At 41.1% G+C, this 25,085-nt stretch overlaps 1 protein-coding gene across 6 annotated transcripts in view; it reads right to left on the bottom strand.

Moving 5' to 3' along the window:
- The window catches only part of DSE (dermatan sulfate epimerase), a 72,151-nt gene extending 48,122 nt beyond the window's left edge, over nt 1-24,029 (bottom strand). For 2 of the 6 annotated variants that reach the window (XM_070556866.1, XM_070556871.1), the window contains exon 1: nt 22,642-22,847. The gene's annotated coding sequence lies outside the window, so the exon portion shown is untranslated. Of the gene's footprint in view, nt 1-22,641; nt 22,848-23,115; nt 23,185-23,546 lie in introns of those variants that run through there. The other 4 variants (XM_008518179.2, XM_070556872.1, XM_008518187.2 and 1 more) reach the window with 4 other exon arrangements.
- Nucleotides 24,030-25,085: the final 1,056 nt, after the last annotated feature.

Genomic DNA, 25,085 nt, shown 5'->3' with positions numbered 1-25,085 from the left:
TCAAGGCGGCTGGCTGCATCCTTCAAGGTCAGAGACCCAGCCAAAACAAATAGTCTTCTGTGGTTGTCTGAGGAGGGGTGTGGTCTCTGGCAACATAGAGATATGGCTGGGTCTGAAGTAATGCTCAGTCTCTCCCAACCCCCCGGGTTTATTTCTTGCTCTTTTCAGAGAACAATCATGCTAACAATTAAAAAAAAAAAAGTCTGCATATATTAAATCCCCAAAAGTCTAAGAAGGATGCAGCCATCAATACAATTAACAGTGAGGGAGTTTCAGGTACCCATGGTGAGGGTGGGTGGGAAGTTTCTCCCTTAGTGACCCCTACATGCATGGAATTGAGGATCTTCTCTTAACTACTGGCTTTTTAATATGTAGCTCAAGTTCTAGGTGAATAGGGGGTGACCTGCATTATGGGGGGATGGGTAAAAAGCTAAGTGGAGACTAGAATTTCTCCACCTCAGGTTCTGTGCAAACATTCCCTAAAGGCGGCCAAGGCTGATCTGTGTTAGTCTCTTTCTCTTCCCTTACACATCCCATCCTCCTACCCAGGGCCAGAGCCACTGAGATAGTCAGGGCTGCTCCAGAGAGTCCCTCACAATGTGGCACTCATACTATGATCCCAGCCACTTCTGCCAAATTGCTTCCAGTTGCGTAGGATGTGCCTGAGTGTATTTAAATAAGAAGGGTTGCTCCTGAAGCACGGAACCTCATTAGGATGTTGTTTTGGGAATGATGCCACCCCAGCATGCCAACTGTTATTGAAGGCTCCCGAGTTATTGCTTCAAATTCACGTAACGGTGTCAGGGTAGCAAGGCTGTGAGTTACCACACATTTATAACACTAATTCTTGTTGGAATACCATGTGGACCAATGCAGAACCCACAGAAATTCTTCAGAACAATCATCTACTTGAACTGCCTGAGGGGAGAGGAGCATGGCATTCACAGTGGCACAAAACACTCAAAAGGCCTAGAAACTCCTGTAGCCTAAAACCTGTTCAGTAGTTTTTCCAAAAAAAAGAAAGAAATTAAATTTAACTGAAGTCAACCCAACTTTGCTTAAGGCTGATAATCTACAGGGAGACCTAATTCCACCTACCATCTTAAATCTGTCTAGAAAATTTCACCAAAAAGCCTCTATTTCCAGTCTTTGAGTTTCCCCTTTAACTTTCTACCCTTGGCATTCTGCGTACCCACTCTATAAAGAGAAGGTCTAAAATTAGATGAAAGGAGTATTTCTTAAGATAGTTTTAGGTAGACCACAGATACAGATTTGATGCTAATTTTATGTATTTATTTCAACGTACATTAGGAAAAAATATAACGAGCACATCAAACCCGAGATTTCCAAAAGTACATAAAGTTCCTGGTTAAAATACATTCAAGTTTAAAAGTAAGTAAAAAAAAAAAGTAAATGGATAATGCAAAAATTGTTGAAGGCAGTGCCTAAATGACTGAAGTTTGGGAGATGCTAAAATGCTCAGTGAAACAACGACCGTTAAAGGCTAATGAGTTTTCCAGAATGGACATCTCTGACTCTCCCACTCCCCTATCACAAAACACACATGCACCTTAGACAAACAAGTCAGTAATTTCCCCCATCTGTGGATGGTCTCTCAAGCCATTCTCCCCCTAGGTCACTGTGTTGCAGACACAGCAGAGCACTGCCAGCTTCCTTAAATCTTTAAGTTGCACTTGGCCCAGTTCAAGAGTATGGCATTTTCAATATGGCAAAATCACGGGCTACCCTCAGAAGCTGCCTCAAATAATACACAGTTTACCCATAATTCAATTCTCAGGACGTTTCTGAATGACTCTACTGAGCCCCCCATTTCTCCTAAAAGTCTTTCTTGCCTTTTCTCCTCTGCTGTAATACACTGACTTGCCTAATCCAGTTTTTCTTCTCATTCTTTTGTCTCACTCTGCACAGCTCAGAGAGAAAACATTCCTAAATTTTGACCTAATCAATGAATACGCTACAGTCATTTAAGAATTAACTTGTCACTACAAGATACAACTTGTCACTACGAGATAATTCAAACAGCAATTTGATCATCTCTCTCCTCTATGCCCTACATACATCTGCAGCAGCCCAAGTTTGGCATTATGCTTAGGCCAAGCCAAATTATACAAAAAAGTGTTTAATAAGATGCCTGAATTCTAATTATCTTAAGTAGGTTCTCACAAAGCAATAATAAGCCTAAAGTTATTTTGCTTTCATTCTGATTTCAATAATCCACTCCAGTTATTATGATTGCTGACACACAGAGATATTTTGTATGACATGCTTTTCACATGTTTTGATCTTTTATTTACAATAACTTAATGTGGCAAAAGAGTATTAAGACTTACTGATACTGTTACTCTCACAGTATCTTAGAGTAAACTTCAGAGGCAGAACTAGAACACGAATCTCCTAAATCCTAAGCCAAGCTTCTTTCCTTTAACCAAATTTTTAACATTAAAGGTCCCATTTTTGCCGTCCTTACACAAAGAAAGCACAGAAAGAGTATGCTGGCTGGGAAGGAAAAGAATTGAAAACTAGACTAGCACATCGAGGTTCAAAAATGAAGTGGGTTTCCAAATGGTCTGAGACTGTTTATAAATGAAACACAAGGTCGTACAAAAGTTCTTTCAATTCCTCTGGCTTTAGAAAATATAGAAAGTATAAGTCTGGAAGAGAGAAATCACTCTGTAGAAAGTAAAACATGTCCCAAATTAAGATGGATTAAAAACCCTCTTAGAATATGTGCCAAGTCTAAAGAGCACAGAATAATGATTAACATGGATGTGGAGTTGGGCAGACATGACTATAAATTCCAGCTCTGCCTTGATCAACTGACTTCTGCTCTCAAAGCCTTCATTCTCTCATCCATAAAATGGTCCCAACTTCATGGGGTGACTAAATATTATGCGACGCACTTAGCACAGAACCTGAGATGAGTTAAGAACTCATTAAACATTTATTTTTTTTTTTTTAAGATTTTATTTTTTCCTTTTTCTCCCCAAAGCCCCCCGGTACATAGTTGTGTATTCTTCGTTGTGGGTTCTTCTAGTTGTGGTATGTGGGACGCTGCCTCAGCGTGGTCTGATGAGCAGTGCCATGTCCGCGCCCAGGATTCGAACTAACGAAACACTGGGCCGCCTGCAGCGGAGCGCGCGAACTTAACCACTCGGCCATGGGGCCAGCCCCTTAAACATTTATTTTTAATAAAAGTGAAAAAGTTTGACATGCAAGATTATATTAATCTATCCATAAAATATTTTATTTGAACAAAACTAAATATTATAAGCAAAATAATGAGAACCAGAGACTAACTGACCAGGGCATGATCATGCCACTTGTTGGAGACTTAGCTGAACCTTGAACATAATGCTCCTGATTCTTTTTTTTTTTTTTTTTTTTTTTAAGATTTTATTTTTTCCTTTTTCTCCCCAAAGCCCCCCGGTACATAGTTGTGTATTCTTCGTTGTGGGTTCCTCTAGTTGTGGCATGTGGGACGCTGCCTCAGCGTGATCTGACGAGCAGTGCCATGTCCGCGCCCAGCATTCGAACCGACGAAACACTGGGCCGCCTGCAGCGGAGCGCGCGAACTTAACCACTCGGCCACGGGGCCAGCCCCATAATGCTCCTGATTCTTGACACATCATTCATAGTAAGTTCAACACTCACTGGAATGGAAAACATATGACTCTCAAAATTTTTCAAGTATTTGTTGGGTATTTTGCTCCCAAAGAAAAGAATAATGATTAAATAAACTATTATCTGAATTTGGTGGCTTCCCAAGGCTGGTAATTCTTGGTGTCCAAATGGTAACTGCTTCTTACTGTCTTCTTTCAAAAGAAAGGCTCGGTGTATTTCCCACTAATGGCTGGGAAGTACAATCTCTGACTTGGGAGCTGTTTCCTAGTAACAGATTTATGTTATGGAAGAGATACATGAGTACTCGGGGGACATCTGCTGCCATTGCCAGAGTTGATAAGTTAACCTCAGTCCAGGGTCTGGCCTTGGCTCAGTCAATGTCATCAGTATCTCAGCTGATCATCCTGGGAGATACTATCTGATGTAAATAAAACTAAAACCCTCCTTCTCCAACATATATAAAACCAGAATGTCAGTGCATTCATTTATGAGAAATACAACTATCAAGCAGATTGGGAAATATTTTCTGTCTTCATCAAAAAACTACACAGGAATTAAAATTATTAGATAACTGCCCGGTGCACAAGGAATCAGAACAAAGGGAAGGGGAAGGGCCTGAGCTTGGGGCAACTCAACCAGTCAAGATCACCGCCATAACTGTACTTGAGAGCAGGCTGTGCTATCAGCATTTGTCACAGATGCCCCTGGGATGTCATTAAAAATAAAAATTTTAAAAATTAAATTGTAATATTATTTAGGAAAGAAGAGCAAAATGTACACCCCCTACAGCTCCTGCCACCGACCCCACCAAGCTCAGCCCAAGAGTAGCTGTTTCAGTTTGCCTAACCCAAAGGATGGGCCTAGTAGTTAGTTACATGATTAGGGTGGTTAAATAGTCCCCACACCATAAATGGATGTGCCCATATTCATGAAGGGCTAAAACAGTCCAGTAGACCAGACAACTGGATGTCACTGACGTCACACCCTCTCTCTGGAAAAGTATGAACACACTGCAAGAGCAAGCAACTATGACTCTTTCTTGTTCATGCTTCCATTGAAACCCAACTACCCTCCCTCTTTAGGTCTCCAATCAGGTTTTAGGCAAACTCTGACGCCTTGAGAGCACTAATACATCCTAAGAAAGCTGCACATTTCCTTCTCTGACTATTTTAGGACTTAACTCTCAAAGAAACCTATTTCCAAGTATTTGAGAAACATCTTGCCATGGTCTCACACATACTACTTCACTGTTTCCACATATTTTAACTAACGGAATGTACATATTTTTAGAGTTCTCCTTACTTTTCTATTTCAACTTTATTAAATGTATAATTAGGATGATTTTTTGAAAAATAAATGTTTCTTAATATCAAATTAAAATCTTATATATCCTTAGTAAATTTTTGTAGTGAAACAAATCTAACATTATTCTTAAATACATCAAATCCTAAGAAAACATATGGTTTTGGTACTATACAATGATTCCCTAAAATTATACTGCCTGATGTGTAAAGCCTGTGGACTCAGCCAAAAAAGAAAATTTTAAAAACCAAGGGCTCTTAATCAAAATGAAAGCTCCTTTTACTGAGGTCTTATTATTTCCTTATTTAAGGGTGAAATGAAAAATATCTCCCCAAAAAGTCATTTCCAAACAAAAATCCACAATACGAAATTACAGCATATTGAACCCCCAAGAATTTACAGACACTACTGAGGGAGTAATTGTAGCTCTGAACCCACAGAGCAAAACCACACTGTGTATAATAATGGTGTTCACCACCTTCACATTCAACATTGGAAAAACTCTAGGTTAGGTTTATATGTCAAGCGCAGCTCTGTGCAAAGAACATTTCTTCATCGTCCCCAGAAAAGTTTCTGTGAAGATACTACATTTTCTCCTAATATAATCTGAAGATCACTTCTTTCCTACACCAACAATGATAATTGTATAACTTCCTTATATGAGAAGAAGAATTAATCTAAATTATGTTTCAAATGGATGTAGATATTTTCTGATGTCAAGTCTGAAGGCTCCATCTCCTGTTCACCAGAGACTACTTAAATGAGAAATTTAGTGGCTTTCAAACTGAAGGCATAATTTAGTAGTAGTGTTCTGCCTGGTGCACATTACTACAAAACTAAGAACCATTAAGATCCAGGTTTGAGAAAGTGGTTGTCTTACATAACGTAGAAAGGAAGTAAAATCTGTATCATTTTCATGGAGGCAAAAAAAGCAGGTCAGGAGTGGTGGGTCTACAAAGTCACTGAGGAGACACTGGAGTACTTAATTTTCCTTACAAAAAGGTTAAAAGATAAAATGAAATGGTTATACTAAGACAAGCTATAAGTAAATTCTGGTGTATCTACCAGTCTAACAATTGGATATCTTCTGATTGGCACTTCTCTATTGCAATTTTAGTTGATTTTCTTAATGATGGCTTTGGAATACAATATCCTAAAGTACATTCAGAACTTTTTATTCTGATATTATTTTCAGAATAACTGAATGCTAAGTATAATTAAGTGTATTTTTTTTTGTATTCCAAATCTTTTAAAAAGTAGAAATTTATGTGTATTAAGTTTTCCAATGCATTGTTTTCCAGAATTGGAGTATCAATTCCCTATCCAGGTGGGGGGGAAGAATTTCTTATAAATATTAATTAATTAATTCAGCTACATATTGAGCAGCTAGTAAATCTAGGGACCATGCTAGGCATGAGAATATAAAGTAAACAAGAAAAACTATGCTCTGCCCTAAACAACTATAGGGTGAAAATCTAAGAAACTGGAGTTTCTGAGGTTGTTTTTTTCTTTTTTTAATTGCAGTACTTGTATTACTTTGTCCGACAATAAAGATAAATAGGAATACTCCCTTAGTTCGAAGCAATTTATTTAACTTACTGCACCTGGTCCCAAAAGAAAATTAGCAATCTTTTCTTTCAACATTTTTTTCCACAGTAAGTAACCAAAGATTTTCTGAAAAGGTCTGAAAAACCAGCTATGGCTTTCTCAGCAATAGCTTTCACCATGAAAATACTCTTGTCTGGCATTACTAGCTAAAAAAATAAAGCATAGAAAAGAAGATGAATAAAGATAATGAAGCCAATAGCTAAATATAACCCCATACAGCTTCAAATAACAGTTAAACTAAACCATGAAATGTTCATGAAAACTAAAGTAAAATTTTCCTTCTTGCCATAGATTCACGAGGGCAGACCAGTGAGGTGGTTTAGGAGCTGGCACTGGGGACAGAGTGGCTTTTTTCAACACTCTGTGTCTTTGGACAAACTATCTGAACTCAGTCTCTCATTTAAAAGGAGACAAAATGGTGTCTGTCTCATAGTCTAGTTGGGAGATTAAGTGAGATAACACCTATAAAGCACTTACCACTTCCTGGTAAGTGTCCCCAAAAATGCTAGTTATCATCGTTCACTCAGAACACGATTAGTGCTTGAGGGCACAAGCTGAAGCCAGACTTCCTGAGTCTGAATCCCAGTGCCGCCACATCCTTAGCTATGTCCCTGCTTCCTCTTCTGTAAAATGGATAAAATAATAATACCTTCCTCACGGGGTTTCAGTGATCTTTAATTAGCCAATATACATAAAGCACTAAAAGAGTGTCTAGGTTTTAAAAGGTGTTCAATAAACGCTCGCACGCATCATCATCTTCTCCATGAGAACACCAAGGTCAGCCCAACGGAGAGGAAGTGCACCATGACACCAGGAGGGAGTGTTCACAAAACTATCACTCACGGAAAGTTATTTTTAAAATAGGTACAATGCACTGTGTGTTCATGACCTTGCAGACTCTTCAAGAGTCTAAAAATATCAAATATTTTGACAAATATAAAGTATTTGATGCCAAGAGATTTCTCCTCCTTCCTGCTCAACTACACATTTGTAACTTTTAGGCTACAGGGTCCAAGTAACTGAACACATCTGGGGAGAAGAGAAGTCTTTAAATCTAGCACTATTTCTTCATCAACCAAAATTTATATAGAGAGAGGAAACTTACTGATACACCATACTGATATATATCTGCTTACACAGAAAAGCATCCTAAACGTAGAAAGATCAGTAGAAAGATGAAATTTAAAAGATGAAAAAATTACTTCTGAACTTAAATATAATTTTTAAAAATCTGACATTTGATCAAAATACATTTTCTACTTCCCATAAATGGCAATATACATTAACTTTCAGTCGGTAATGCAACTCCTTGAATTTGTGGATAAAACTATCTTTAATTCTGTAACCAACTCTCTCCCTTTGATTTTTAGATATATGACTTCTTTTCTTACCAGTGGTGATGGTAATTTTATGTGTCAACCTGATTGGCCACTGGGTGTCCAGATATTTGGTTAAACATTATTTCTGGATGAGTTTCCAGAAGAGATTAGCATTTGAATCAGTAGCAGATTGCTCTCCCTGATGTGGGTGAGCCTTATTCAACCTGTTGAGGGTCTGAATAGAACAAGAAGGCAGAGAAAGGGAGAACTCATTCTTTCGCTCTCAGGCTCTCTCTCTGCCTCACTGCACAGTCTTCTCCTGCCCTAGGACTGGGACTAACACCACCGGCTTTCCTGGGCTCCAGCTTGCAGACAACAGATCATGGGACTTCTCAGCCTCCAGAGTCCCATGAGCCAATTCCTCTGACTCACCACCAACTTCCAGGCCACCTTTCCTCCTTTCCACCTCTTTCCTGATTCCAGTCAATATCACATACACTTACAGGTCGGTTTCTCTGTTCTTCTAGCCCAGTATCTACAAACTTCTATGGGATGAGTCCCGACATCAATTATAGATTTTCAGGTAAATCACCACAAAACATGTAAACTCTTGTATGTAATCTACCATCATTCTCTCACTTACAAATTTAGCTAAAACTACGTACATTTTGAGTATGTCCTTATATCATCTCCTTCAGCATGAGGTCCTATAAGTTTACCCTCTAATGATAATGACTCTAAGAAGCACTAATACCACGTTCAAGGCCCTGCCGCCCTATGCAGGAAAGGGTTAACTCAGCAAGCTGATTGCTCAAACCATACACATTTCCAAGAAAGGCCTGTCTTCAGGACTGGCCCTTCTCTGACTCATGGAAGATGAGCTCTGAGCCCTTGTACTATTCTGCCTGAAAAGAGTTGTTCATATGCCTGAGGCCTTGGGCCAATGTGGTACCAGTTTGATCAGTTTACAGTACCAATGTGACTTATGATGAACTTCTGTCTTGGCCCCAGGGGCCAGTCTGAATAGCTGAAGTCAGTCATGCATGTCTAAATGACTGAACCCCAGAGGAAGCCCTGCACACCAAGGCTCTGGTGAGCTTCTCTGGCTGACAACTTTGCACGCATTGTCGCGTATCATTGCAGGAGTGCAACTTCACTAGGAAAGGACTCCTGGATGCCTGTGTCTGGTTTCTCCTGGACTTTGCTCCTTGCACCTTTTCCCTTTGCTAATTTTAATCTGTATCCTTTGGCTGTACTAAACCATAACCATGATTATACCAGCTTTTTTTAAGGCCTTCTAGAGAATCACTGAGACTGACAATGGTCTTGAGGATCCCTGACCTTCATTTTAGTCCAATCATCTAAGTTCCTGTTAGAATTATGAGAGTCTTGCCATAACACTTTGTCCCATTAGAACAAATGTTGTGATACTTTTCACCAAATCTTTCTCTTAGCTTAACTTTTGTTATTTTTCTCTTATACTCAGAAAAAGTGATTTTGTCCAAGGATGCTACTGCTGAAGCAAAGGACACAGCTGAATATACTGAACTTACAGACTGTTTAAAAGCTTTAGATTTTGTCTAAAAATGAAATATACAGATGTTAGGCAAAAGGCTTAAAAGAATTTCATGGGAAAGTAATTTGCTGGCATTAAACCTACAATTCCAGTTCATTCGACTGAAATGAAAATTTCATTTATTGGATGAATATATACAGAATGATGTTTTTACCACCAAACATGCAGTTCTTTTTTATTCCTTACGTATATCCAAGTATTCTTCCATTTGTTCAATCTTCAAATACTCACCAATGATAAAATTTACTTTTTTTTGCTGACTTTCACTTAAACATTTTATATGTACTTTTTTTGATTCTCATTTTTGTTTCACAGATCACAGTTCTTTGGCAACAAAATCCCTGACTACTTTCCAAATGTCCTCCTATGAATCATAATCAAAACTCAGAATACCACAGACTGGGTTTGTAAAACAATGATGCAGAGATGTAACTAACCCAAAGACGCAGGCACCGCCTTCCCAGACTCCCCCAGCTCAGTTACTGGCAGCCAATCCCACTAGCAATTCAGGCCCAAACTCCCCCTCCTTCCCTGCCCGGCTCTGTCTCCACACCCAAACCATCAGCAAACTCTGTTGGTTCCATCCTCAAAATCCATCCAGAATCCAGCCACTTTCACCACCACCCCAACGGCCTAAGCCACACCACGTCTTGCCTGAATTACTGCAATAGCCTTTCACCTAGTCTCCCTATCTTCACCCTTACCTCTGATGGTCATTCTCAACAGAGGAGCTAAGCCATCCTGTTCAATCATAAATCAAATTATATCACCACTCTGTTTAAAACCCTCCAATGGCTTCTCATCTCATTCAGAGTAAAAACCAAAGTGCCGACAATAGCTCCAAAGGCACTACAGGGCCTGGTCATGTTACCTCCGCCTTCATGTCCTACAACTCGCCTGACTCTTTTCTCCATTCGAGCCGGGTGGCCTCCTTACTATTCCTGTACACACAGGGTGTGCTCACTCCTCAGAGCCTGGATCCTTGCTCTTTCTGCCTAGCATCCTTCCCCCTAGACATCCACATGGCTTGCCCCCTCATCCTCTTTAAGTGTTTGCTCAAATGTCAGTCTCAGTGAGGCTGGCCGTGTCCATGTGTCTTATTTAAACTACATCCTTACCACACACAACCACCACCATTCCTTAACTCCCTTCTAGGTTTTATTTTTCTTCATGGCACTTACAACTTTCTAATCTACTACGTAATTTACTTATCTTTCATGTGCCTGGCTCCCCACTCTAGAACATAAGCTCCATGAGGGCACCTTGCTTTCTGCTATCTCCCCAAGACCCAGAAGAGTGCCCAGCACTGAATAAACACTCAGAGAATATTTATTGAATAGATTAATTTAACTAATTGTCAAGATGTAAATCTTCAAAAACTCAGAGATAACTATACATCTAATTATATAGCAATATAAATTTAACTACATAAAAGCAAGAAAAGTCTCTGTGTACCAAGATAAACCATCTGGAGTAAAGTGTGCTACAATGCTTGAAACTTTCAAGGCTGCCCAGGATGATTATTAGAGTTGACTGTTACTGAGAGATGCCGCCATACCCAGCGTCCTCCCATCCCCCGTAGACACAAAGCTCTCCCTGTGTCTGCCCCAGGGTGCTGGCTGGCTGCTCTACCCCAAGCCTCCCTTGTTGACGTGCCTGGTCTGCCTCCGACCGCAGTCCACTCTCTGAACATCCGTTGTTGTTTCCCAACATTCCACGGTTAGTTTTCACAGATTTTCTCAAGGGCTTTCCCTAAACGCCACCTCACACCCTTCAGCCCATTTTGCATGGGATTAGATGTCTCGCCACTCTTCTCGTCTACTCATGCCCAGACCAGCCCAGCCTCCCTTTCTGCTGGATGATCGTTTCAATGCTAAGATTTTTTATTGAGGTTGCTCTTTTTTGAAATGTATAGTGATTCCCTTCATGTCCCCACTGTTATCCACATTCCCAAGGATTACTATTATTATTTAATGGTTTGGTTAAGGATTATAAAGGCATTATTATTCGCAAATTTTAAAAAAATCTTTCTATGCTGCTAGGATTTCTTTTATCTAGAGAATTCAAAAGAATAAGGATGCTTTCTAATGAATTTATTATTTTCTTTTATATCTATACCATTCCTGTTATTTTGTGCTAAAAAAACTTATTATGGTGGGTTTTTACAGATCCATCTATAAAGTGTTACTGGTCGGGAAACAATTTTTGAGGAAAAGTTTTACTAGACTGCTGGGGACTATGCATGCTGTGCAGAAATAAGAGAAGAATTTCTGAATTGATGGCCACAGATCCACAGGACAAAGAACATGTTCCTGCAAGAAACACTCCAATTCAGGGCCTGAAACATGGCCAGATATTGCATGTTTGTGTATCTGTTCAAGGTCCTAAGTGTTTAATTAGTGTCTATATCCTTGTCTTGGTGAATCCATGTCTATATGTCAGTCCTACTCTGGGAGTGTTGGCCCCAGTCTTTGCCTCTTTCCATCTAGGCATACACCTCTCACATCTACCCTACCCATTTCACCCCATCTCTGCTCACAGCCAGATTCCCTCTAGCTACTTCTTTTGGTCAAAACTGATGGAATGCTGCTTCATCCATGCTGGAGAAAACTCCTTTTGTAGTAACCTTATTTTTAAACTTTCTTCCCATATTTTGTTCTAAATGGATGTGGAGACTCAATGAACACCTGTCAGGTGATTCCTGAGTTAAATGGGGTAGGGCAGAGAGACCAGATGTCGCTTAAGATTAAAGATTTCATGAAGGAACTTTGACTCCTTTAGTGACACCTTAGCTCTTCTTGTGTTCTCCCTGGAGGCCGAACCTCACATTCTCCCCAACCCACAAGCAAGATGGAGCCAGCTCTTCAATTCCGTGGCCACTTCCATTCTCTCAGTGGCTCTCTAGGAGTGATTCTCCTGGAATTTTCATCACATATGTCTATGTACTCTTTTTAATCTTCGCAGGTAATTTCTATTGCTTTGGGGATATTTCCAACTTCCTCTGTGATTTAGGAACCTCAATCATATTTGTCCATCTACCTCAATCCCTACTATAAACCTGGGAGACATCAACTTCTATCTTACCTCACAGCTGCACATCTGCCCACTTACTCGTCTCCAACTGACTCCCCAGTAAAATCCTTACTATTGACACTTTAGATTTTTCTTTCTTTCCAAAAGCATTGAATCCTTCCTTTATTACTTATACATAGGAAGAGTGATATATCATCCAAATTTACAGAGAAGACTGAAATTATTCAGTGAAGGTATAATGTCCTAAACCTATCTTCGTATCTTTATCTCCAATCCCAAGTAGCAAGAAGTCACCCAGAGTGCCATGAAGGAAAGAAGGAAAAAAGGCCAAAGAGCCTTTCAGGAGACAGGGAGCACACCAATATCCCAAGGCCCTCCGTGACATGGCCATCGCTGTGGCTTTTCAGAGAATGGTGCAGGTCCAAGCAAACAGGAGAAAGAAGAGCCAAGGACAGCCCATTAACGTTTCTCATATAAACCTACAGATTCCTCCTCTTTTCTAAAATCCTTTTGGCACACCATAGCCATAGTGTTGTAGACTCAAAAGGTCTGACCTGGAATCTGTTTTGAGTTGAACTGTGTCCTGCAAACCTTTATATACTGAGGTCCTAATCCTCAATACCTCAGAATGTGAACTTATTTAGAAACGGAGTCATTGCAGATATAGTTAATTAAAATGAGATCAGAATGCAGTAGGATGGGCCCCAATCCAATATGACTGATGTCCTTATAAAAAGGGGAAATTTGGACACAGACAAACACACCCAGGGAGAATGCCTATGAAGATGAAGGTAGAGATCAGAGTGAACTATCTACAAGGCAAGGAATGCCAAAGATTGACAGAAACCATCAGAAGCTAGGTGAATGGCATGGAATAGATTCTTCTTCATGGCCTTAGAAGAAATCAACCCTGCTGACACCTTGATGTTGGACTTCGCCTTCAGAACTGTGGGATAATAAATTTCTGTTGTTTAACCCACCCAGTTTAAGGCACTTTGTTACAGCAGCCCTAGCAAACTAATACACAGTCCTCCTTCTACTATTTTCTCATTTCTAAAGTAGGGATTGGTTCTTATTATATATACACCAGAGGCTGCTGTAAACAATAAATATAGTGCTTATCAAATGCCAGGAACTATGCTAAGTACTTTACATGGACTGACTCATTTAATCTTTACCACAGCTTCATAATATAGATACTAATCTCATATCCTTTTCACAACTGAGGAAACTGAGTCATAGAAGGATTAAGCACATTACCCAAAGTCACATAGAAAGTGAAGGAGCCAAGATACAAACCTAGCAGTCTAACTAATACTATCCATGAAATAAATATCTTTATAGATCATAAATTCCTCAAAATAAAGAAATCACCATCATCATATCACTTTCTTACTCAAGAGCTCTATTTCCCACATAAATGGATAACTTTCCACATCCAAGAGCTTTCACGATCTAAGCTCTGGCCTACCTTTTCAATTTTATCACTTACTTCCTCCCTATACAAAGTCCCCCTTCACATTTACATGCTCATCCTTGCCTGAGCACAACTCTGTCCTTCCTTCCCATGGTTACTCTCTTCCTTGGGGTTCCCTCTACCTACTCCACATCCAACCTCTTACCTTTCTCAAAAATTACAATGCTCTTTATGAAGCCTTCCCTGGCAATTCCATCCATAAGTAGTCTCTCTGTGGCCACATATATGCTCAGTTTTCTTTGAGAACACAGGGAAGACATCAGCCAAGAAGGTGCTTATAGCATCTTATAAGATGGCAGAAGAAATAAAATATTTACCAAAATAAAAGGAAGTTTGCATGAGAATGGCAAAGTACTACTGAAATTTACAGAAGTCAACACTTCTGGCTGCAGTGAAGAAGGAAGGACGCACTGAGGAAGTGGTATCTGAATTGGGCCTTAGAAAGGGGTCAACAGAAATGTTTACAGCTTTAACTGTCTCTACTAATTTAGTACTAATTGGCATTTAGTGCTAATTAACACATGAGTTACTTGAAGGTACATGTTATCTGACTTTTTGACACTTGTTTCACCTCCTCGGGTATAAGCTGCTGGGAGGACGAGGTCTTAGTCTTGTCTTTCCTACAGTGTCAGGCATCACCAATTACATGCAATTATAGGGCTTCAAAAAATATTTGTGAAAAATATGAAAGAATATATAAAGAAGGGAAGAAAGAAAGAAGAGAATATCATAAAAGGAGGTATGTGAATTCCTATGATTTTTCCAAGAAGTTCTCCTCCACCTGGCAGTCGCTCTATTTCTCTGCTTGTGCCTCTTCCTGTGCCTTTGCTCAGCTGGCCACTTGCTTGCAATGCTTTTTCCCCTTCCCTTTTTGGCATAATATCCTCTGAGGTCCAATCCATTCTCCCCTCCTAGCTGAGTTTTCTCTGCCCATGCAACCCTCACAGATCTCTTCCTTCCTGCAGTCCCACCACATGCATTGGTCTCTGTTCAGCACTTAATTGTTCTCATAAAGTTCCATACTCAGTTATCCTCCTCCAACCAGATTTCATGGCTCCCCAGAGGTAGAAACCATGTCATATTTATTTTGCATGCCTCCCCTCTTCGCCTCCACTCAGACATCCCCTCAAACACAGAAGTACCTGGCAAATACTTGCTGAATGACTAAATCCTTTCAGTATTTGTATTGCTGAAGTATAACGTTCTTTCATCTGACTCTCCAGGTTCAAAAGTACACTGGAAAAAGTTACACATCAAAGCTTTCATTCCCAAGTAACACAGATTTATCTTTCCTAAAACTTGCAATCACTGAACCAAACTGCAATGGCTTCACCAACAAGAAAAAAAGGTGTAAGCACACAAAGAAGGATCTGTTATATAACCACCCTACCACTGCTAGCTCAATTCAACTTCTTTAGGCACAAGATTTATCATTTTATGGCAATTTAGTAGCATAAATACTGCCACACATTTCTTCCCCAAGAAAGAGATATTGGAAGTGGTCCAACTTAACCTAAAACTTCTAAGATGAAATTTAACAAGTAAAGCTGAAATTGAATTTTTAAAGTTCCCACAGCAGATACTCAAATACCATTTGCTAATTTGAATTTTGTATGGAAGAATTCTACACAAGTCACAGTAAGTCTAAAAGTTTTAATGGTGAAAATCTTAGAATCCTAACATAACACACAGTCAACAGGATAAATCTGATCTGAACAATATTGGTTTCCTTAGAACAAAACGGTGTATCTTAAAGTTTCACACTAGTGTTTAAGAAAGGATAAATTGAAGTATTGCATAAAAGCAACAGATTGATTCCCATTTTGCTCTCTTCTTCTCCTGGGTTTTCATTAGAACCAATGGGCTCTAACTTGTAGAAAACTTATGGTAAAGATAGAGGAAGAAAAGAAGAAATTAACCTCACAACTAAAGGGGCCAGCCAAAGACACTCTTACCTAAGATAACTGCAGGTTTTTCAGTGCTTCCAAGAATTAGAGTTTCCTTTGAGAAAGGTAATTGTGAAAAGCATTTCAAAATTGCTTTAAAACTGTGGGCTGTAAAACTAAGCTAAACCAAAAATTTAAAACTATGTTGAAACACTTAATTCCAATTGCCTAAGTCATTTACTTTGTTGGGCTCCACTTCTTGGCATTCTCTAAGCCCACTGACCCAATACTATTGGCTGAAAGTGAAGTTTCCAACGTCTTTTGCTGCATCAAAATAAACCTGCTTTTAAGATAATTATATCATGAGTACTGCCTAATTTTAATATTGAGAAAAAACAGAACCACTGGCCTGAAACCAAAGAATCAATTCTCCTGGAGATTCTATCTTCCCAAACAAAAATGAAACAAAGTTCACATTCTGTTTCTATAAACACCATTATTAGCCATAAATACTGTTACAAGAAGTTTGGTATATGAGAGAAATTTCCAGACTCTTTCTGACATGGGCGACCTCTATATTTTGACCACATGGTTGATGAATGCCCCATATGTTCATGTGACCACTGTTGCCAGTCTAGTTCTACTATAAAAAATGGAGCAGAGAAATGTAAAAGATATTATTCAAAGTCCAATGGAACATGATCGTCCGGTGCCAAGACTTTTTCTTTAAGATTTTCTAGAATAAAAAAAAAAGTGGAGAAAAGTGACTTGTTTGGGGAGAAAACAGATTAAGCATAGAGGAGAGGAGTTTTCAGACACTGCAATGTGTACCTGAATGAAAGTCTGGAGGAATCCTATATATGATCAATATTTAACCAGTTAGCAAATACATTGTTCTAATATATTAAAATGCTAAGTAGAAGCTGTAAAGGCAACTTGTGTTACAAACACTAAAACTGGTCATTTCTTCTATATCCATATAATTAAATCATTTTTAATTTCTAAGACTTTCAAATACAGAGGAGCAGAAGTCATAAAATTCAAACCCCAGAAGTCAAATGCTAACATCCCTTCAAGACATCCTCACTTAAACCTTTCTAAACAGAGAAGAACTCAAAGGCCTCCTTCAGAAATCCATTCTAAAGGTTAAAACATTCAGAGAAACTTCCCCGTATTTAGTATAAATCCCCCTTGATGCTTGCTCTAAGTCCATTTCCTCTTCTTTTTCTTCAGGGAAGATGGAAAACAGCTGTTCAACATTCCCTTTCAGGCTACTTTTTCCTTCCTGCCAGGCCCACTCCCCCCATGGGAGAAGTGTAAACACTGCAGGTGATTCCAAAATCCAGCTGTCCCATGCTGACTCTCCACGGGGCTGGTGAGCCTGGCCCCATTCCTACCTCCTAGAATGATATCATTAAACTGCAAAGGCTCCAAGAAAACTTCTTTACCAGTATTTGTGGAATTCTAGAAATCCATTGCTTATAGTCTGTCCTCAGACACATTCAAATAACAAAAATAGTGCAGTTTCAAGAAGAAAAGTTTACAGTCAGAACTGGAAAGAAGGTAAGTGGTGTTGTCTTGCAGCCAGGCCATCTTGGTCTTCACTCCTACACTACGCTGTACGTCAGCATGGTGAGTGCATCTCGGCATGAAACATTTTTAAACTACTTGGTGATTTTGATCAAGCAGTTCTTGAGTTTCTTGTCACTGACGCAACTTTCTGGATGTAAGCTAACTTTAGAAATGCAATAACCCTTTCAATACTTCAATCTAAAAAGACTGCTTGAAGTGAAAGTGTCAATTCGTACTGTTATTTCCTTAAATGAGTAATCTCTACTAGATTCACAGCATAACCTGCAGATTACTGTATTTTACACCAAAATTTATACAACCAACCTAATGTTGTTACCTCCCACTTCAGGAATTGCTAACAAATATTCTCATTTTTCTTGCAATAGCCATTAGACTCCAACAGTAAAGCCAGTATATTGCGTGTGTACTTCGTCAATAAAACCATTATAGACCCACAAGCTTGGTAAGCCCATTTCCTCTACAAATTCCTCTTAAGAGTTATGAAACGCTGATTCAACTTTGTTGTGGTGTAACATCCGCAAGCATTAAATGCCTATTGCTTAGTAGCTCAGTTTGCTACACATGAGAAAAATGCAAAAGCCTTGATTTAATCAACAAATGCAAATTTACAACTTGATGGCATCTGTGTATGCAACAAATATTTCAAATGGAAAGATTTAAATGACAGCTCTTTAACTGACTATGGACCTATTCCATTTCTACTAAAAGAGCATGTACACTAATTTAAACTCAGACAGGGAATTTTACTATGTTTATCCTGCTATTTTTCACATTAACTGGGGAGAAGAGAGGCATTGCTTATTCCATAAATGATACCCCCAAAAATTTTTAGCATGCAGACACTTATACTTGGTTGCAAATTCTCTCTGACTCTGTCTAGGACAAACCAAATGGACACAAATAACCTACAATGGATATGTTACACATAACTGAGAGTTAACTGCATATATGTCTTTTGTTACATTTTTAAAAACAGGACTACACTTACCAGATGGTCATAACTATGCCCAAATATAAAATGCCAAAACAAATCATGCTTACTATCAATATGTTATAGCTTCTACATATTACCCAAGAGGCAAATTCTGTTCTTTCAGGAATTGTTTACTAAACTTTGACGCCACACTTACCAAGATCAAGTTTATGGAATATTCCAAGGAAGTTGAAATAAATAGAAGGAAATACAGGGGTAATCTTAATGCACATTAAAATTCACAGTATTATTCGGAATTAAGGACTGAACAAACTACTCCATTCAAGAAATAAACAGATGGCTCAACAATCTTTTCTTCCCTTTCCAAATTAAAATCGTTCCCTTTTTTTCTTTGTGACTTCCAACAGGGTCTCTGAACACTCTGCCTCCTACAGGTTCCTACTCTTCTGGGCATCTGAAAGAGAATCTGGAATCCACACCCTCAACAGGCTGGAGCTTGCCTACATAGGCAGAAGTAAGCTGCAGCACCCAAAGACCTGAAGCCAGCTAATGAAAACTGAGTGACGAGCCCAGGACTCTGCAAGCATTAGAAGAGGCCCCACAGTGGAATCCTTCCAGGGCCAGGAAGAGATACAGCAGAGTGGACGAGGAGGGAGCTGGGACAAGGGGGTCTATAAGAGGCCAGTTTCCAGAAGGCTGGGAAGCACATAAGTGTGCCAGGGAGCTGACAGTTCACAGACAGTTGTGAGTAGTAAAAGGGATAATACACTAGATCTGTAGGAAAACGAAATGTAAGAGTCTTTAATAAACATGAATTTGGAGCCATGCAGGAGAAAAGTAGAATTAAATGTGTAATTTAGGTTAACCTCATATTTAAGGTAGGCCCTACTTACTTGTAAAATGATGTCTCTTACCTTCACAGTAGTTCCATTTCCACAGCCCTAAAATGAGCATAAGACACCTGCCCTATATCACGCTCCATTTCCACTAGGCTACGATATGAAAATAGAATTACTTGAAAAAAATTTTAAAAGTACCAGGCAATTTTAAAATGCAAGTATTCATGTAGCTGAATGATCTCTCAGGGACTTTTCCTTTCCTTCAATTGTCTAAACACATATAAATTTGTAAGCAAGATCTTATTAATCCTAATGACCCCCCTTCATCCATCCACAGTATTTCCCATTTGTCTTTCTAGCTTGATTCTTTCCTGCAACATTTTTCCACCATCAGCTAACCAAGCCACTCTTCTATACATAGCTAGAAGTTGTGAAGCACTAAGTCTAGATGGATCAGAATGTGGGCCTATATTTATTTACTAACATATATAAAAAGATTTTCTTTAACAAACAATTATTTCAATTAAAAATAGTATCCACTTCATGCAAAGTTTAATTTTTAAAAGGGAATTTCCTATTAGAATTGGGCCTTAGACTTGGCAAGACTTTATGAAATTCATCCACTTCTACATATTGCTATCACCAAATGGAAGCATGGATCAGTGACTCAAGAATCTGGCGTTTTGATATTTACTTTCCATTCTGCCACGAATTCACCATATGAATTCCATGGGAAAGTAATTTCTCTTTTCAGTACTCTGGGTTTATACACTTGCCTATTTCCCACGTTGGGCACTGACTCTGGGTTTAGAGGATTTTATTGTGTCATCCAGGCATCTGCTGGCAATTTGCTGAACCCCCAAAGAGTTTTATCCTGTAAATCACTATAAGAGAAGGTAATGTTTTTCCAAGATGAGAAAACTCTAAGGCAATAAGGTCTGTCCTGTCCTCTGCTTAGACACATTCTTTCAGAAGCCTGCTCTTCATCAAATCTCATCAGCTGCCTGATCCACTCCTTCAGAATAAGGATCCAGACCCTCTCAGAAAATGGAATAACAATATCCACTATGATGATGAAGTTCCCTCTACATAGTTCCTGGATCTCCTCAAACACCTGCCACAAGCACATCCCAGGATAGCAACAATATTTCCCTTTTTATTGGGCATGGGAGGGTGAAAAAGGATAAGAATATTTACTGCATTTAAAACTCAAAAATGCTAATCATTAAGCACTATTCAATATATGCTACACCTACAAAATGCTAGTCTTTTATTACTAGTTTCTTTACCCCTTTTGAAAACAAAGATTACTGACCTATTAAAACCCAAATTTAAATATTTTATCTTCCTTTACTCCTCTCCAATCATTTGTTGAAATCATAATATGGAATTTTCTTTCACACAACACAGTGTGATCCAAGGCAGTGGAAATAAACACCAAACTGATCTATCACAAATAACATTTTAAAACGTGTAAACAAATACTTTATTGTTTAATTGCAGAGTGCATTTTCATCCATGATTTTAAAACACTTTTTCAGAGATTAAAAAATCTTTATAACGAGGCCTTGGGAAAGGCAGGGCAACATCTGTGAAGATAACCACCAGTCCTCTCAAAGCAGGGCTGTAGGACATTGGACTGGCAAGGCCACAAATCTCACTGAAACCCTGTATTAGCTAATTTGTGGACTAATTCTATAAATACTGAAGGAGATGCACACACAAATGATGGTCCTGACCACACGTGGCCAACCTAGCTGACCTCTGACAAGGTGTCTTCCCGCAACCAGGCTCCTAACCTCAGAGGGAGGAATTTACAACAGCCTCTGCCCAGCAGGATCAGAAAGGTGGCAATCCCCTCGGTGGCAAAGGCCTATACCATCTTCTGTTCAGATTTCCTTCTTTGTCCACGTTCTTTTATCCAAGAACTTGATGAAACTGACACTAACAGCATATCTCAATCAACGACATAGGACGCTTCCCAAACTCAAACCCTCAGGTGCTGCTTATTTGTGCTTTCTCCCTTTCAATCTCAGCAGCTCCAAGGAGCCAGGGCAGTTTCTCACACATCTACATCTCTCCGAAGTAACCAGCACTGTCTTTCTCCTTTTGCTGAACCCACACAGAGGGGGCACTAGATGATGGTGACATCAGATTCCGTCTTCGCTCTCCTCTGTTTTTACTAGAACACTTCTTACCTACACATTTCATAAAAGAACATATCTGTATGGTGACCTTAAAACAAAAAGTAGTACATGATAGAAAAATACTCACATAGATAATCCTGTATTTTTATTTCTTCTATGCACATTACAAACATTTTAGGGGTCTCATTTTAGCAGTACTGTCTGAATATTCTACAAAATACTGCTTATCATATTTCATTTCATAGAGGTTATCACTTATTGTGAAATTTTAAAAAACTGAAGAAAAGAAAATGCCTGAAAGATTACATTCTATAATGTGAAATATAAAATATTGAAAACTGTTTTGAAACTATTTCTAAGTGAGAATGCCCACTTTCAAATTTAATGTAGCATTAAATAAAGCATAACTTTCTAAATCATGACTAACGAAAAAAATTTTTGAAGAACTTTATTACAAGAAGATCCCTAGGAACTAAAAGTGTCATTTCCTGATCTAAGGAATTGCAGGTAAATGAGGTTCATCTCCTGCTTTTACGTAATGGATTTAGCTTTAATCTTTAGTGCCTGCCGGCCTAAGTGGGGGCTGCTGCCTTAAATGAGCGATGAAAATGAGAAAGTTCTCGGGTCACAAACTTAGCCCAGATTCCAGACGCGACAGATCTTGAGCCCATCCATGTGGCATTGCTGACAGAGCTTCCCAGCCTGTGAGTCAGGCGCCCCCCACCCCCCCAGGGGCTGCCTCGCTGTGAGGTTTACCAACACTTTCTCCGAGCGTCGGCCGAGCCAGGCGGCGCTGGAATCCGGCGCTGGGGGAGGCTCGCTCGGGATGTGCTTCCCGGGCTTCCGCAGCCGCAGAGGCTGGCTGCCAGCGCCGGGATCGGCACCCACGACCCCCACCCCCCGCAATCAGCGGGGACACGCAGGGAAAGGAGGGGGTGAGGCCGTACCACCCAGCTGGGCAGAGGGAAGCCGGAGCCCCCCGGGCTGTCCGGGAAATCGCGGCCAGACCTGACGCCCCGAAAGCTCCCTCCGGGTCCCCGCGCTGCGCCGGGCTCCTCGCTGGGCGCTCCGGGGCTGCGCAGGGACGAAAAGCTGGCCCCCACGGTCCCGCTGCACGCCTTGCGCCCTCCAGGAGCCCAGCCGAGCCGGCCCGGGCGCGGCACCCGGCGGGGACGTGGCTCTCCGCCTCCCGCCCGCGCCGGGCCGGCGACCCGGCCGAGTCTCCGGAAGAAAGTTGCGCCGCGTGGGGCCCAGAGCGGCGCCCACCGCGCGCCCCGCCGCTTACCGCTCCCCGCCGCGCCTTCGTCCTCTCGGGCGTTGCCTCCCCAGCCTCGGCCCAGGCTCTGGAGCCCCTTCCCGGCCCCCCTCACTGCAGGGCGCCCGGGCCCCCGGCGCCCTCGGAGCCGAGCCCTCCGCGCGCCCCCCGCGCCATGGGTGCCGGTGGGCGCCGCGCCGCGGGACGCGCGCTGCAGCCTCGGGCGGCGCTACTGCGAGCCGGGCCGGCGCGGGCGGGTGGGGTGTGGGCAACCGGAGGAGGGCGGGACGCGGCGGGCGCTGAGGCTCGGCTGGAGGGAGGAGGAAACCGCAACGTCACCAGAGCCCGGGGAGGCGAGGATGGGGAGGGGGAAACGGGGACCCTCTCCCGCTGCCGGACCCCGACCTCTGGCCCGCCCCGCTGTCTCCCCTCCTCCTCTCCCGGGACTCGCGGCTCGGAGCTGCGTTCGGCCCTAGCCTCCCCTCGGGCCCCGACTCCACGCACCCCTGTCCTGCCAGGCCTCTTTAGCTCTAGCTCGCTCTAGTTTCTGGTGACCCACACGCTTCGGGGTCGACTCTGGAATCGCCCCCAACCGAAAGATACTTTTAGAGGCCAAGGGGGAGGAGCTGATGCTTTGGGATAGCCCGGGAAAGGAAATCGAGGAAAACGTGGAGAACCTTAGTAGCGAGGCTGTTACCCACTCCCCTTGTCTTCTCCAAAGTAGTTACTCCTCCTTTTCTCCCACATTCGGCTTTACTCTCTTCTCGGAGAGAAAGGAGGAAATCACCTATTTAGAAGCAGTTCTAGCCTCAGCTGTACTAACGAAATACAAAGGCACCAAATCCTGAAAACTGAATGGATTTTAATCATCAAAGGGAAAGAGTCGGGAGCAGAGCATTTGATGTATGCAGTTTACAAGAAGAAATTTCATTTACCTTATCTCCTAGGTCTGTGTGGATGGGCTGGAGACGGGGAGGGAAGAGAACCCTCATCCGTTTGAGCTCTTCAGGTGGAGAATCTGCAACCTTAGTAGTCACAGCCGCCTTGGAAAATTTCCCGCCATTCTCTTAAAGCAGCCACTGCACACAGCCGGGTCCAACCTGGCTCCAGGGAGGTGTCGGATGTGACCAGGGCCATCATCTGAGGGCTAACTTGGCCACCCTCCGTGTTAGCGTGTAATTAATCTACCAAAGCTCGCTGGTACAGCAGTGACAGATGTTTACCCACTCCTTGGAAGTGGAGATGTTTTACCTGAGAGCAGGGCATTTCTCCATTTCCTTCAAAGTGCTGTCTGAGTTCTAAAGGGCCCCCTCCATCCGTTTCCCCTTGTCCTCAGAGGTTCTCAAGACCTGCAGAGGAGTTTCCATCAGACAACGTTAGAAAAAAATGTGGATGTCTACTTTTTTGCTTCTCTTTTTGAGATATTGCATTTGAAGAGAAGATTCTCACAAGTCAAGAGGAAGTGGTTTTGTTAGATTTTTTTAATGCTCACTCAGGTAAACCACTGATTGCGTAAAATTCCAGATGTTTTAGAGGTGGCCTGTGGAGGAGAGGGGCGGGGGCTCTAGAGTTTAGAACTCCCTTTAATCTGCTTTAAATCCTTATTTTGCAATTTACTGCTAGGGGCCTTGGAAAACTAGCTTTAGAGCCTCAGTTTCCCCATCTATAATGTAGAAATGCAATACCTCCATTGAACAGTTATAGAGGATACAATAAAAATAGCTAATATTTGAGAGTTACTGCATGCCAGACACTGTGCTGAGGGATTTACATGTATTAATTCGATTACTAGAGAGGATTACTTGTAAAAGTGCCTTCCTGTAGTATGTAACCCGTAAGTATTAATTTCCATTTATCTTCTCAAATTTGGAAGAGACTTTAGAAAGAGCACCTGGTTTGGTTTATTTTACCCCCCAACAAGTAGTCATCTAGCTCAGTGATTCTCCAACCTAGAACATTACATCAGCAGGGGAACTTTGAAAAAATACTTTTTTAATAGGGGCCCCACACAGGATCAATAAATCAGAATCTCTGGGCTAGAGTCTAAGCATCAGCATTTTACAGTTTCTTCCTGGGGGATCATAATGTGCAACCAGGACTGAAAGCTCTTCAAAAGAGACAGTACCCATTGTCATTTGCTTCCCTTCACCCTCAGTTTTGGCTTCAACCAACCCAGAAATCTGCTTCTGGATAACATCCACCTCTTGCTAAGGGCCCCCATACAGTAAGCCTCAAAGATCTGCAGTTCTAGGGGCTGGCCCCTTGGCCCAGTGGTTAATTTTGGCACACTCTGCTTATGCGGCCTGGGTTTGCAGGTTCATATCCCAGGTGCTCAGACCTACACCATTCATCAACCATGCTGTGGCAGTGACCCACAGATAAAATAGAGGAAGTTTGGCACAGATGTTAGCAGCTCAGGGCTAATCTTCCTCAAGCAAAAAAAAAAGAAAAAGGAAGACTGGCAACAGATGCTA

Source organism: Equus przewalskii, chromosome 9 (assembly GCF_037783145.1).
Source record: "Equus przewalskii isolate Varuska chromosome 9, EquPr2, whole genome shotgun sequence".
NCBI classification, from domain to species: Eukaryota; Metazoa; Chordata; class Mammalia; order Perissodactyla; family Equidae; genus Equus; species Equus przewalskii.
This window is presented reverse-complemented; position numbering and strand designations above follow the sequence as displayed.